We start from the raw sequence: 16,136 nt of genomic DNA, 5'->3' as shown, positions 1-16,136 counted from the left end.
ACGTGGTCCGATGTTAAATTTTTGCTCTAAAACACTGTTCTTCGTAAAAAAAATTATAAATCTTCGTCATGAAAGTAACACACATAGTGCTGGTTAAATATTTGCCATAAACTTCATGAACATGTCACTAGGAAAGCAAGAAAAACGAATAAAAACTTTCGAACTTATGTACATCAGTTAGATTAATCGTAACGCAACAGCCGCATTAAACTTTACAGAGTTTATTGGTAACACTTTTACAAATAGACGAAAAATTCTGTAAAATAAATATCCAACACAATACTCTAGAAAACAGGACATAAATGACGTGTACATCAATCACCTTAACACATATCGCAGTCTTCACATAATCTTGGTGCAACTGGCGCGCGAAAACGTTACAAATTTGAACAGCAGCAACCTGAGTGCATATATTTGGAACCATCTAACAGACCACCTTAGCGCTACCACCGCAATAAAAGTTGAACGGTATAGGAATGCTTGGAAGCTTCACAAGTCCACCCTCCCACCCCCCAAAGAAAAAAAAAGCATGACTGTCCCTTGCACCACATAAAGCACATAGCTACAGACTCGTTGGACAAACAACAACCCAAGGAAAACACTAACATCAATCGATAGCGGCAGAAAAGAAAAGAAGTTTCACATTATAAAACTGTATACCCACTTGTATGAACGCCCCATGTACTGAGATACAGTTTAACCAGAATATTAGCTCAGACAGGCCAGAAAACACAAACAAAACGGTATGAACTAAACAAATGTGACTTCAAACACACCAGGAAAAAACATAGTGTTGTACGAGTCTCAATAGGCGAGTACAACCTCTCACAAACAAGCTCGAAGTCGTGTAGGTGCAGCGGAACACCATGGCAATCTGATTCCGTCACGTTAGCACCTACACCAACAGGGACATGAAAGGCGTAGCCTGTATGCAGGCACCGCACCCGCACACAGTGTCAGGCTGATAGCACATACCCACAGCCAGGGACTCTGCAGCATCCATCTGGACATAGTATCTGGTACATGACACTGAAGTAAAGGCATGCTGGTTACTCCGCAACATCCATAAAGGCGCTTTACTCCATGAACGCCACAGAGAAGTGACAAACTCAACAGCCTGCAATTACTGGGCACCGCCAAGGGCCGCCCTCATCGCCCAAGGCCGTGGCCACAACTCCAGTCCTCAAGCTGCTGCACATGGCACTTCCTTTTCCGTAAGACGAACCCAAACAGAGTCTGCATCAGCCAACGCTGCCGCACCTCTGCCTTAGTCACAGATAACAAGTCCCACAGCACACTCGCGGCCAGGCTCGTTAATTTCGATACACAGAGACACGCTGACATGACTCACCAATTGCTTTTCAGCACCGTAATTGAAAATGGGAATGTGCTGTCCATTTAAGAAAAACTCATACATGTAACGGATGTTAAAAGCGTAACGCATTTTCGATATTCATAGTGTGATATCAATTTTTCAGTCATTTATAAGACTTAAAATTAACTTTAACTTCTCCATCGTTGTTTAAGATGGCAGATTGCATACAGGCGCACTGTATTTTATTGTGTGCTAGATTGCAGACTTTCTAGAGCTGCACTTCACTGTTGTTGGTTATTCATATAACATACACAACCGATATTAGAATATACAGTCCACTACAAGACGTGTCTGTAAAACCAATTAATTCTCTGTCGCTTGAATTAAACACGTTCATGTGTGGATATGCGATAACCAGCGGTATATTTCCACTTGCTATTCGAGAGATAACGGTATAGAAGGAGTCTGAAGTGGTTACATGAACACTTCGCCAAACAATTAAGTGTGAAATGCCTAGTGATCGTCTTGACTTAGTCTTAGGTGACAGAAGTCATGGGATACCTTCTAATACCGTGTCAGTAGCATAGTCGTTGGTAGTCCAAAGGAGTAATGTCGAGCTACACTGCCTCTATAGCAGTCCATATTTGCAAAAGTGTTGCCGGGGCTGGATATTTTGCACGAAGGTCGCAAGTCGTTTACTCTCCTCGGAAGATGTTGCGCGCTGTTGGCAACGGAAGGTCAGGAGGAAGGAGTTTTACTGATCGACCACGGCCTCTCAGCGCGGAAGTTTCAACTAATGAAGACGCTAGCCGTGAAAACCTACACTTTATGATTGACGTGTGGATTATGTCCCATAAATATTCGAAGGGATTCATGTCGAGCGATCTAGGTCCCTAAACCAGTCACTCGATATGAGCAGAATGTTCTTCGAATCACCCAAGTTCAGTTGTGGCCTGCTGAGTAATTTGCCGTCAACATCAACATGTCTTGTAGCTAAACTCAGTAGGGCGATATGCGCTATGTCCAATGTCTCATCGAAAATTATGCTGTAAGAACGAGAGTCTTTGATTTCCTCCAGTATTTCCGATAACGTCACTATTTCACAGCATTAAATAAGTTCGTTACACGTTGGTTTACTCAAGTAGGTGGCGTTCGCTTTAATGGTCTCAAGGTGATGTTTTGGTTACAGGACTCCAGAGTCAATTCCAAATATTTGAACAACTCTGTAGTATCCTTCGTTACTCACTATTCTTTCCCGGTAATTTTCGTTTTCTAATAGACTCCCATTATCTCTATGGCCCAGCAGAGGAATATTTTGCTTTCCATGAGAGAAGATGGTTTTTATTATAGGAACAAGACGGTCTCTGTTTTCCCTAATGCTTTCCATTCTCTGTCTTCACAATTGATTTATGACCTCAAGTTCGCTGTTGTCTCGTGTTGCCAAACATAATTTTGCATCTATTGACGCCTCAACGTGCTATTTGACCTGAGGGAGGATCTCAAGGTCACCATCTTTACCAGTAAGTTTGGCCAAATTTGGCAGTTGTTCAGTCATATGTTTCTTGGCGATAATGTATTTCTTTCCTCCAACCATTTTATTATTCAAAAGAATTGAACAGTTAATGCAAAGAAGGACCTTTTTAACTTGTGAGAATATCAAGAATGGATACTGTTCAAAGTGACTGTCTTGCACTTGTCTGCGTTCAACTCGTCCCCTCTTGTCGTGCTCGGAAGTAGGAAAGATAAAACCTTGTTCAGGTTTGTTTGGAGCTGTGAGAAGCTTGTGTTTTATATCATCACTAATATTTCCAGACCCTAATACATCCACATAATTGCCAATATCCGTGGAATTAAAGGAATCAGTCGATGAACACTGTTGTGGAACTTTCAACGAAGTGCTGGACCCTGACTGTACACCTGGTGGTGTTTTTGTGGCACATTAGTGACCGGAATCTTCATATGATTTTAATTTTCTGTTTCTTGTTACACAACAATCCATTTTGTTACATTGTTACGATGTAGGTAAATTCAATGCCAATTGTTCTCGAATAAACACTTCATTTTCGTTGACAACTGCAACACTAGTACACTTAGCACTAAAACACACACGGTCACACTCCGCGTATTTCTAATATCACTAAGCACAACACTGACTGAAGTCCGTCGTAATTGCCAATAATCGCAGCTGTTCACTTTTCATCACTTCCAAGTTATCGCGACGATTGTAGCTTTGAAACTGACGACCTGGCAGCGACTCTGCTTTCCTTATATATGTGTCTCGGATTTTTAGAGAACATTCGCTGCCAGAACGTTCGCCTCCAGACTTTTATGGAGTGTGAACAAAATACCTACTTCCAGTATGTAGCTTACGAAGTATAATATAAGGGCGAGTATCTAATGATGACGTCATCCGGCAATTTATGTGTGTGGAACTTTTATTGTCAATTCCGTCCTTTCTTTCTAGTGCATTCGATGGAGGGCCTATATAGTAACAATGCGGTTTTAGGAATCTTCTGGAAAGTCACTATTACTTCAATATACGCATCAATAGTTTCCCGTAACTAACTCGTATTACCGAGTTAGGTATAGGAAAGTATTGTTACGTTATGCAAGGGGGGGGGGGGGGGGAGCGCCCCGCGCGTCCCCCATATGTATCCGGCCACTGAGTGCACGGTACCCATTTGTATTGGCCACCACAAATAAATTTAAAATGTTTCTCCAGAAGCAAAAAGTAAATAATTAAATAGAAAATGAAGAAAGTAAAATAAAAAATAAAATCGTAAAGCAAATTTTTTGTGGTGGTCAATGAAATCTTAACCAGCAAGAATGCCTTTCTTCTAATTTCGTTCTTTTTTAAATAGTACCCTAATTTTTTAATCGGTAATTCATTTCCTCTCGTGGACACAAAATTGATTTTGACTTTCCTCTACTAGCACACAGTGCAGGTAATCATGGTAATGTAGCTTGTCCGTTCGTATTGACGTTGTACAAAAGTGCACACCTATCATTAAGCCAACTGTTTTCAATTTAACATTTGTAAGTCCACAGCAACGATGTAGTCTAAAATCAAGGACTGCCAGTACTATACATAATCAATCATTAAAGTACTACAGTACTGTAGTGCATCGTAAATAAGTAACTTTTGAAAAGGCCCTATAGGGCTTTTTACAGTTCATGTGGTAGTATGAATGTGTGGAAAGATGTAACAGAGTGTCAGAGAAAGGGAGAAGAATTTTAACAGCGTTTGTACATTGTACAGACAACCAGCCATGCAACCACCCACACACACACACACACACACACACACACACACACACACACGCACCCACTTACCCACACACACAAACACACACCCTCACACGCACCCCCTCACACACACACACACACACACACACACACACACACTTGTCGACCCACCTACCCACCCACACAACCACCCCCCCCCCCCGCCCCCCCCCCCCCCCCCCCCACACACACACCCATGCATTCACATGTTATGGCTGCAAGGAAGAATGAATGCGCACAGAACCTTAACATAAATGCAGTGTCTCAGTTTTAGTGTCATGGTCGTCCCTGTCACTTTCACAGAAGAGTTCTATTTGTGGGTTCACAGTTGATCAAGTATACTTCTGGAACTATCCCTTCCTTCACTTTATGAACTTTATTTCATTTATTTAGCATTTTTTCCACATTACCCTTCACTCTACCCACCTCCTCCTCCCCTTTCTCTGTTCATCCCCCACACACACCAGAATGGGAGATTAGTTGTTTTTACCCCCACACGATTTATTTCTAGATAGTAAGAGATATGTGTAAGAAGTTTGGTTGGAGTCGATCCAGGGCTTAGGAGGAGATGCTGTACATGTTTTTATGTGGAATGCATTGTACATTATCTGCTGTGTTATACCAAATGTCTCCAAAGAGTGGGTCAAATTTGTATGTTCTATTCAGCTATGGGGCTTGACCTTAGCTTTCTGACACGTTGACAGAGTTATTGGCTCGCTGCAGTATTCATTCCACTACCTTGTTGACACGCTGAACAGCACAAATAAGAGAATAACTGCAGCTCCTACGTATAAAATTCCTACTCAACTTAATACAGGAAATAAATAATAACAAGTAGTTTTCGTGCATCACCCCTTCTCATCCCTAGCCCCACCGCTAATGGGAGTGGGCAGTCTTACTTCACAATGTTATTGGATAGATGCAAAATGTGCTCCTGAATTATGCTTCAACGTTACCCCATTCCCACCCCAATGACGTGTAGTGGTTATTAACCTCACACTGCTTTTTTCAGATAAGTAGAACCCATAACCGCATGATTCTTTAAAGAATCGAATTCCCTCTATAAAATAGCTTCAAATTCCTAATTACTTTAAAATGAGGTTGTGTGTTGAGCATTCGACGTTAAGACTGAAGGGAGAAAAAGCTTTGGAAAGGATTGAAATCATCGTCAGAGTTCGCTGGAAGTTGCTTAGGACACCGTATGAGTACACCCCGGGGAATTTGCACTCTTGTTTTAAGAAAAAATAGTTCTTCATACATCTAGCTATATATGAAATCATAACTCTTGAATCATATGTCGTACTATGAGATAATTTTGCTGATTGCTTTAGCGGTATATGTGGATACTATGTGAAAAATATGTTGCGAATACAGTTAGTATCAAGAAAGTAAGAAATCAAAACGTCATGGCTGATGCGGCAGTTTTCACGCATTTTAATTTTTATGACGTTACAGTATATCCCTTGAACTGGCATTCGTACAATGATATACATATTTTGCTACATTCAGTGATATATGTGAATACCGTCTGCAAAAGTGTTGCAGATATAGTTAGCAGTTAAGGAATAAATTAAATGTTGTGAACGTAGTAAGCGGTAAAATTTTCCTCTCATAATTTTTAATATGTTATTTGGTTAGCGGGCACGTTATTTGTGACTGTTGAAAGAGTTGTATAAATACGCATGTAAATTAAAACAAAACAAGAAGCAGCGCAATTCGGTACAAAAACAACTGTAACATAAGCATACATTTCAAATTATAATTAAAGACAAATCGGCAGTTCTTAGCACTTCTGTTGTGCGTGCATGAACGTTCTAATACAATACAAAGATCAGAAGTAACCTTTCTCCCACTGTTACTTTGAGGATGGGCTGTACCGAATCACATTTCAACGAACCCTTGTTGATTAAGTTCAGTACACATCCCCTCAATTAGGTTCAATCCCTGAAGTATCCTGCAGTTCATTTACAATCTGTTCTACTGTTGGTTGAGTAAGCAGTCGAATTAAGTGCAGCTTATGTTAAGATTCGTATTGCCCACTGTTCTCAGGTCGCTGCATGTTCTGAGCCTCTTTTGATGCTTTTTGACAGTTCGATAAGGCTAGTGCATAACCACCTATGGCAAGCTAACATACACCAGCAAGCGACAAACGTCGTTAAGCCCCTTCATATCAGCAACGTTGACTGGATATACCAGCTGTTATTAAAGCCGACCAACAGTCTACAGCAGGCAAACCGACGACCTCGCCCACTGACGAACAAACAAATTGCCAACGTCCCCCTACATTGTGCATCTGATATATGACCTATCAGGCACAAAACGATGATGAGTCTATCTTTTACAGGTTGCTGACTGAGAGATCAACACCGGCACCCAGCGGTAGCCGCCGAGTAACAGCACCGCACAACGTCAAAGGTATCGACATGCATGAACAAAGACTACCTGTCGCAGGCAGCAAGACATCCGCTACTGCTCTTACTACTCTACCTAACTATCGCAGAGGTTTTTTTCCCTTGGCTCTTGTCTTGGTACTTCTTCTCTTGTGCCCTTCAAACCGCTACCCTTCGTTCGACTTTCGACCCAATCTATCGCTAGATGAGCGCGTATTAACGATTACCCTTAACCAGATGTACGCAAACATCGCAGTACCCACATCCTGCGACACCTCACTATAGTGAAAACTAACCCTTACGCAAAGATGGCAGTAGGCATTTTGAGTTGGCCATCACGCCGGTGTGGGCGTGGAGGGACTCCACCTCTTGTAAAAGGAATCGTGAGCATTAGTTAACTTTGAGATTAAAGTGGTGGGTTACGTCAGTCAAGAATGCGACAAAGACGGCGTTTTCAGTACCTCACTTAGTTTGAATGAGGTCATGTAATAGGGCTACGTGAAGCCTGATGTTCCTTCTGCGATCCCACAGAAAGACTCGGCGGGAGTGTAGCCACTGTGCACGATGGCTGATAGCGGTGCTCGCAAGAAGCCCGGGCTCTGGACGGTCACTTGGCATTACTGTGAGGGACCATAGTGTCATCGTATAGCTCTCTCGCAACTTTTTGCATCCGCAGCAGGAATCTGAGCAGCAGTCGTCACAACAGTCACAGAATGAACTGTCATAAATCTGTTACTTCCCGGGAAGCTCTGAGTCAGACGCCACGTAGCGTGCGTTCCACCGGTCTTATATCACCGCCATTTACGACTTCAGTGGTTTCAGATGAGGGTTCATTGGAGGAGAGCATGGAGGTCTCTTGTGGTCTCTGATGAAAGCTGGTCCTGACTTGGTGCCAGCGATGGGTGTGTGTTGGTTAGGAAGAGGCCAGTTGAGGGCCTGGAAACAACCTGTCTGAGTGCTAGACACCTAGAGCTAAGGTGTGGAGGGCGATTTCGTATGACAAAAGGAACAGTGTCATAGCTATTCCAAGCCTTTTCACTCGAAAACTGTACGGAAATCTGGTGATTCGACGTGTCATGCTGCCATTCGTGAACAGATTTCCGGGGGCCGCGGGGGATTAGCGGAGCGGTCTAAGGCGTTGCAGACATGGACTGTGCGGGTGGTCCCGACGGAGGTGCGATTCCTCCCTCGGGCATGGGTGTGTGTGTTTGTCCTTAGAATAATTTAAGTTAATTAGTGTGTAAGCTTAGGGACTGATGAACTTTGCAGTTATGTCCCATAAGATTTCACACACATTTGAACATTTCTTCTCCTGTGCTAACCCCTTCAGCCCAGAGTAGCACTTGCAACCTACGTACTGAATAATTTTCTGGACGTATTCCAGTCTCGATCTCCCTCTACAGTTTTTTCCCTCTACAGCTCCCTCTAGTACCATGGAAGTCATTCCGTCGTGTCTTAACAGATTTCCTGTCATCCCGTCCCTTCTCTTTATCAGTGATTTCCACATATTTCTTTCCTCTCGGATTCTGCGTCGAGCGTTCCCATTCCTTATCTTATCAGTCCATCTAAATTTCAACATTCCTCTGTAGCACCACATATCAAATGCTTCGATTCTCTTCCGTTCCGGTTTCCCACAGCCCATGTTTCACTACCATACAATGCTGTACTCCAGACGTACCTTCTCAGAAATTTCTTCCTCAAATAAAGGCTGATATTTGATATTAGTAGACTTCTCTTGGCCAGGAATATCTTTTTTGCCATAGCTAATCTGCTTTTGATGTCCTCCTTTCTCCGTCCGTCATTGGTTATTTTACTGCCTAGGTAGCAGATTTCCTTTTTATCTACTTCGTGACCATCAATAATGATTAAGCTTATCACTGTTCTCATTTCTACAACTTGTCACTACCTTCGTCTTTCTTCGATTTAATCTCAGTCTATACGGTATACTCATTAGACTGTTCGTACCGTTCAGCAGATCCTGTAACTTTTCTTCACATCCACTGAGGGTAGCAATGTCATCAGCGAATCGTATCATTGATTTCCTTGCTCCTTTATTTTAATTCCTCTCTTGAACCTTTCTTTTATTTCCATCACTGCTTCCTCGATGTACAGATTCAACAGTAGAGGCAGTTGTCGTACACCCTTTTTAATACAAGCACTTCGTTCTTGGTCATCCACTCTTATTACTCCCTCTTGGCTGTTGTACATATTGTATATGAACAGTCTCTCCCTATAGCTTACCCTTAATATTTTCAGAATTTCGAACATCTTGCCGCATGTTACATTCTCGAACGCTTTTTCCAGGACGACAGATCCTATTAGCGTGTCTTGATATTTATTTAGTGTTGCTTTCATCATCAACTCCAACGTCAGAATTGCCTCTCTCATGCCTTTACTTTTCCTGAAACCAAACTGATCGTCATCTAGCGCATCCTCAATTTTCTTTTCCATTCTTCTGTATATTATTCTTGTAAGCAACTTGGGTGCATGATCTGATTGTGTGATAATTCCCGCACTTGTGAGCTCTTGCTGTCTTCGGAATTGTGTGGCTGATACTTTTCTGAAAATCAGATCGTATGTTGCCAGACTCATACATTGTACACTTTAACGTGAATAATCGTTTTGTTGCCTCTTCCCCCAACGATTTTAGAAATTCTGATAAAATGTTATCTATCCCTTCTGTTTTTTTTGCTTTAATTCCTCCAAAGCTATTTTAAATTCTGATTCTAATACTGGACCTGTAACCACCATGGCACTGTACTCGTTAAAGCCTGTGCTATGGTAAGTGAGCAGGATTTATGAGAAAGGATTTTCGTATATATATCGACCGCGTGTACCTGAATGGTGGCAAATAAGACTTACATCCACTCTGTAATAACAATGATCCATTAAGTAAGTTCGAAATGCAATTACATGTCAGGATGGATCATATTCATTAAAAACAACAAGTTGTAACACTGCATAATATAGTAGAATTTTAGAACCAGAAAATCTATTGAACTGAAAGTTTCACGTTCTGTACTGATATGGAAAATCATGAATACATAGGACTACACTATAATGTTTACTAAAAAACTTTATACTGTCTGTTAATCTGATTATAATCTGGCATAGGTTACCCTTCAAATTGTACTTTCATACCACACACACAAAACGTCAATTTTAATAAATATAAAACACTGATAAATTTAGACTTTTATATTGACTTTAACTTTTGCTGGTCGAATCAATTTAGAACCCTTCAGAATTCAAGTGAATGAGGTGGGACCCCGAAAATGTTATGATCGCTGTATTTTAAAAAAATGATTACTGAATTTATTATGCGTTCAAGATTTCCAGTACATAAGTTACTACTCTTTTCATCTTATTTACTGCTCATTTAAATGCCTTTAAATCTGTCACGAAATAATAATCTTCATTACTATATCAATACTAAAGTTATCTTTCAACTTCGTTACACCTTCATTATTCATTTACTGGTTCATTAACTAAACATTTCTTTAAACTTCATTCTAACATAGCTAGTTCTGCAAATAATTATTATTAACACAAATTTTAATTTTCATTTCGGGACACTCGGGTTGCACAACCTTTGGAAAGGACCCTGTCTAGGTTAGTTGTGAGGATAATTAAATGATGGGGAAGTTCTGGTAAAATTTAGGTTATTATTGCACCAAACAAACGCAGTTCACTCTCTGATCCACACGAATACAGTACTAAAAGTTTCAACCTGCTAGTATCGATGCGGCGGTTGGCGGCCGCGAGATGGCAAGGCACAGAGCACACATACAACCACAGCTGTGGCTCTTGACGTATCGGCACTTTCATTCTTCTTAGCGTCGCAATACTCTTCCATTAAGTGCCTCTGGAATTTTGACATGCTGTGTGGGCGTTGGAACAGCATATCAAAGGCTCAGTGAAGCTATGTCTTCCAGGAAAGCCTCCTCGCTCCAGAAGGTGTTGCTCAAACCAATGCCAAACTCCAACAACTACTGTGCCCGTTGCGCCGTGCAGTGCCCGCGCACATTTTCCAGCGCTCGCCTGCCATCCACCTTTTACCCCTCCCTGCATTCTACATATCCTAACACATTGCCTACGTATGGACCAGACACACAGTTACAATTTTAAACATCTTACAACAGTTTCAACATTTGTTACATTTCAATTCTATTACAATATTACTTGACATTTGACATAAACATTAATATTCACATTGAAACTTGTTTACAGTTTTCTTAACAAAATGTGCATGAAACAAAAACAAAATTGAAATCAGAACATCAATTACAGAAGTTTTTGGAGAAATCAGATGGGAAGAATCACTTATATGTACAATATTACAGAGTTGTTGCTGCTACAGACCCCCTATCTCTTCTAAATCGGCTCATTTCTTCCTCTATCACATCAGACAAATGTTCCCCCTCATAGAGACTTTCAATGAATACTTTCCACCTATCCATCTCTCCTCTGCATTTGATAGTGGAATTTCCGTTGCGCTCTTAGAGTTGCCACACTTGCTTTTAATGTCACCGACTGTTGTTTTGACTTTCGTGTATTCTGAGTCTGTCCTTCCGACAATCATTTCTTTTTCGATGTCTTCACATTTTTCCTGCTGCCATTACGTCTTAGCTTCCTTGCACTTCCTTTTTGTTTCATTCCTCAGCCACTGGTATTTCTGTATTTCTGAGTTTCACGGAACATTTTTTTACTTCCTCCTTTCATCAATCAACTGAAGTATTTCTTCTTTCTTGACTGATTTCTTCGCAGTTACATTCTTGGTACCTATGTTTTACTTCCCAGCTTCTATGATGGCCCGTTTTAGAGATGTCCATTATTCTTCAACTGTACTGCCTACTGAGCTATTCCTTATTGCTGCATCTATAGCCTTAGAGAACTTCAAGCGTATCTCGTCATTCCTTAGTACTTCTATATCCAACTTCTTAGCGTATTGATTCTTCCTGACTGTCTTAAACATCAGCCTACTCTTCGCCACTACTATATTGTGATCTGAGTCTGTATCTGCTGCTGGGTACGCCTTACAGTCCAGTGTCTGATTTCGGAATCTCTGTCTGACCATGATGTAATCTAACTGAAATCTTCCCGTACCACCCGATCTTCTCCAAGTATACCTCCTCCTCTTGTGATCCCTGAACAGGGTTTTCGCTATTACTAGTTGAAACTTGTTACAGAACTCAATTAGTCTTCCTCCTCTCTCAGTCCTTGTCCCAAGCCCACATTCTCTTGCAACGTTTTCTTCTACTCCTTCCCCTACAGCTGCATTCCAGTCCCCCATGACTCTTTGTATATTGCATTACCCTTTCCAAAACCACATATACTTACTCTATCTCTTCATCTTCAGCTTGCGACGTCGGCACGTATACCTGAACTATCGTTGTCTGTGTTGGTTTGCTGTCGATTCTGATAAGAACGACCCTGTCACTGAATTGTTCACAGGAACACACTCTCTGCCATACCTTCCTCTTAATAACGAATTCTATTCCTGTTACACCATTTTCTGCTGCTGTTGAAGTTACAGTATACTCATCTGACCAAAAATACTTGGCTTCTTTCCACTTCACTTCACTGACCCATACTGTATCTAGGCTGAGCCTTTGGATATCCCTTTACAGACCTTCTAGTTACACTATCACGTTCAAGCTTCTGACATTCCACTCCCCCAACTCGTTGAACGTTATCCCTACGTTGATTATTCAATATTTTTCTTAAGGTAAACTCAACATTGGCAGTCCTCTCCCGTAGAACCGAATGGGGAACTATTCTGGAATTTTTGACAATAGAGAGATCATCATGACACTTCTTCAATCACAGTCCACATGTCCTGTGGATACACGTTACGTGTCTTTAATGCAGCGGTTTCCATTGCCTTCTGCATCCTCATTCAGTTGATCATTGCTGATTCTTCCGCCTTTAGGGGCAGTTTCCCACCCCTAGGACAAGTGAGTGCCCTGAATCTCTGTCCGCTCCTTCACCCTCCTTGAAGAGGCCATTGGAGAATAAGAGTGACTCTATATGCCGGAAGTCTTCGGCCGCCAAAGCTGATTATTAATCGAAATTTAAGCAGTGGCGGGATTCGAACCCGGGAGTGAAGACGTTTTGATTATGAATCAGAGACGCTATCCGTAGACCACGGGTTATTTTAATTAATTTTTGATACTGCAAATTTTTTTGGTTAGTTTATTTCAATTCCATCTCCACTTCTTTGAAGGGTAGGTGATTCTTGCCCACGCAGTGCTTCTTTCTACATAGTGATATGTATACTAAATTCGGGTGAGGTCGACGTATTGGCATGGGAGAAGAGACTGAAGGTTCGCACTCACATGTGTATGTTCATAGCTATATCCATTGTTATAATATATAGGGATGCTCCTTACCTTGCGAATAGTTTCGGAGCTTTGCTTGGAGCGTATGCCAGTGGAGTTGAATGAGTATCTCCGTGACACCTACGCTTTCACTAAACGAAATTCAGACAATTGTGATGAATTACCCTGGTTCAAGGATTACAAAATTGACTAGCTTTTGTCCAGTATTTGGTTTCCAAGTTCGATTGTAAGTTTTTCATTGGTTCATAGGAAGTAAAGTTGACTGAGTTTGTGTAATACTTGGTTTCCCAGTTTGATTGTAATCTTTTCGCTGAAGTGGTATCTACTGCTCATGTAATGTACTTTCTATGGTTTTAGGATATACCTCTTTCCTGTGCTCATTAGACGGTTCATTCCCTTCAACAGGTATATTAATTCTTCCGAACTTCAGTTGTGCCGAGAGCAATATCATTAGGCTATAAAAGTATCCATGGGAAAAGTGACTGGCGAGGCGAAGCAACGCGCCACAGCGATCTTGCGGCAGTGTGACGCGGAGAATGCGGTTGTGTGTCGCGGGTAGCGAGGCCGTAAGGCGCGCCTGCGGCCGCACCGAAGCTCATCAGGGGCGACGCCACAGCCAGCCGCCACTCTGTTCATTACCCCACAGCGGCGGCAGCGGCAGAGGCAACTGCAGTCAGCACACCGCAGCCGGCTGCTCTACATTCCTGCAGTGCAGCTGCAACAAGTAAAACACAGCGACTCGCTTCAGTAAGGCCGCACTGATTGAAACATTGCAGGACGTGCGCTGTCTGACAAGAATGTACCACGCTGGCGGTGCACAAACAATGGTCTTTTCTTTTTGGAGGTCGTCAGTGCCCTGACAGATTTGGTGTGGTTTGCCACAGATTCCGCTCCTACCCCAACCTCGTCATATCACAGTAGCACTTCAATCCTAAATCCTCGATTATGTACTGAATGTATTCCAATCACTGTCTTCCTTACAGCTCCCTCTACTTACATGGAAGCCATTTTACTGATATCCTATCACTGTGCTCTTCTTCCTGGGAGTTTTTTCCCAAATGTTTCTTTCTTCGCCTATTCCGCGGAGAACCTCATCATTTCTTGTATCTTCACTGCAATTCCAGCACCCTTCTACAGGGTGTTCGTAAAATGAAAGTATAAACACATGAGGGCTGGAGGAGTATGTCGTAACTCCCACATAGCAACCTACATTCGCAACTCTTAAATTAGCGTTCGGTAGCAGAATTCCTTAACTTCGGTGGTTGGTTCGTTGGTTTGAAGATTAAAGGGATTAAAGATTGTCAGTCCCCTTAACTTCTTCTGTTTCGTGAACAACAATTTTGATGTTAAGTTTATCTCTAACCTCAGTTTCTTTTGTGAATAAAACCGTCTAAAACGCTTATTATATTTTTTTAGTTATTATGCTGGTCTGGCTATTGCCTTCGTCAGACTTGCAAATAACGTTAAAGGAATATAGCGAAAGACGTTTGTTGAAGAACATCAAGATGCAAAGGTGAAAAATTAAAAAGTTAATAATAATTTCAAAAATTTTACTAAGGTTCAATATCAATATAAAAAATCTGTAAACTGCTTTTTATTCCAGTCACTGATCACAAATTTATTCTTTAGGCGATGATCGGTTTCAGTCTGTAATGACCACCTTCAGATCTAAAATATATAAATATATACATCTAGTGAGCAGTGTGTCTTTTAACATAAAACAGCAATATGTATCACAATATACTGTCATACAACAGGTAAATGTACAGATAAATTATGGTATAACGTACCTTTTTTACACCATGTCCTAAAGTGATACGGCCATAATGGCATCGTCAAAACATATAAGTATAATCAGCATAGCATCGTCGCATAGATTTAAAATATGGTGTAGAATAGGCCACATCGTCCACATACTGATTATTGCCAACTAGCTACTGAGGTACAGTAGCATCCAGAAACCTGTTTACCTACACCCTCCCTAGATGTCACTACTGTGGGCTTGCTTATATGTAGTCATCATTTACGCAAAAACATAGTCTGATAAAAACACATTAGATAAAATGCATGTAGCAGACTTATTAAAATTGTTGAATGTCATAGAAACCAATTGTGATACATTAAAAGATGAATGCAGTTACCCATGTAAAATTATTAAAAGGAAATATATGAAGAGTGTAGGTCCGACCTATATTTTTTTCATGGTGAGTTAGCGTAATACATTGCCTGTGGCAACGTACAAATTACGTATGAAAGATAAAATGGCTATAGGCCAGATAAGCCAGCCTCCTCTGAAGGATTCCTTCAAATCTCTTTATAAAAGTGCCACTTATGATCTTCTGAAGGACAAAATTGAACAAGGTAGGACGTAACACAACTCCTTACCTGAGACCGGTCCCAGTATCAAAGTCACCTGTTACTTTGATTTCCATCTTCATCATACGTTGAGTTTCAATTAGATCTTTATCAGGTTGATGAGCTTCTCTGGCATCCAGAAAATTCTTAAACAACATAGCATGCATTTGCAGTGAGTGAAGTCTGCAAACAAGATGTGTAGTTGTCTGCCTTTTCTCTCAATTTTTCAGTGAGCTGTCGGAGAACTAAGATGTCATATACTGTTAACCGCCCTGGACCAAAACCTTCACCAGTTGCTGACTGTTCCAATGGTCAGAGAATGTTGAATACATAAACATTCAAAGTTAGGATTTAAAAACACGAGGTACAAAAATATAGTCGCTTATTCATAAAATTCGATTTCCGCATAGCGGTAATTACTCTAATTGAAGTTCACCTAACTTGAGGACA

Source organism: Schistocerca americana, chromosome 2, assembly GCF_021461395.2.
Source record: "Schistocerca americana isolate TAMUIC-IGC-003095 chromosome 2, iqSchAmer2.1, whole genome shotgun sequence".
Lineage (NCBI taxonomy): Eukaryota > Metazoa > Arthropoda > Insecta > Orthoptera > Acrididae > Schistocerca > Schistocerca americana.
This window is presented reverse-complemented; position numbering follows the sequence as displayed.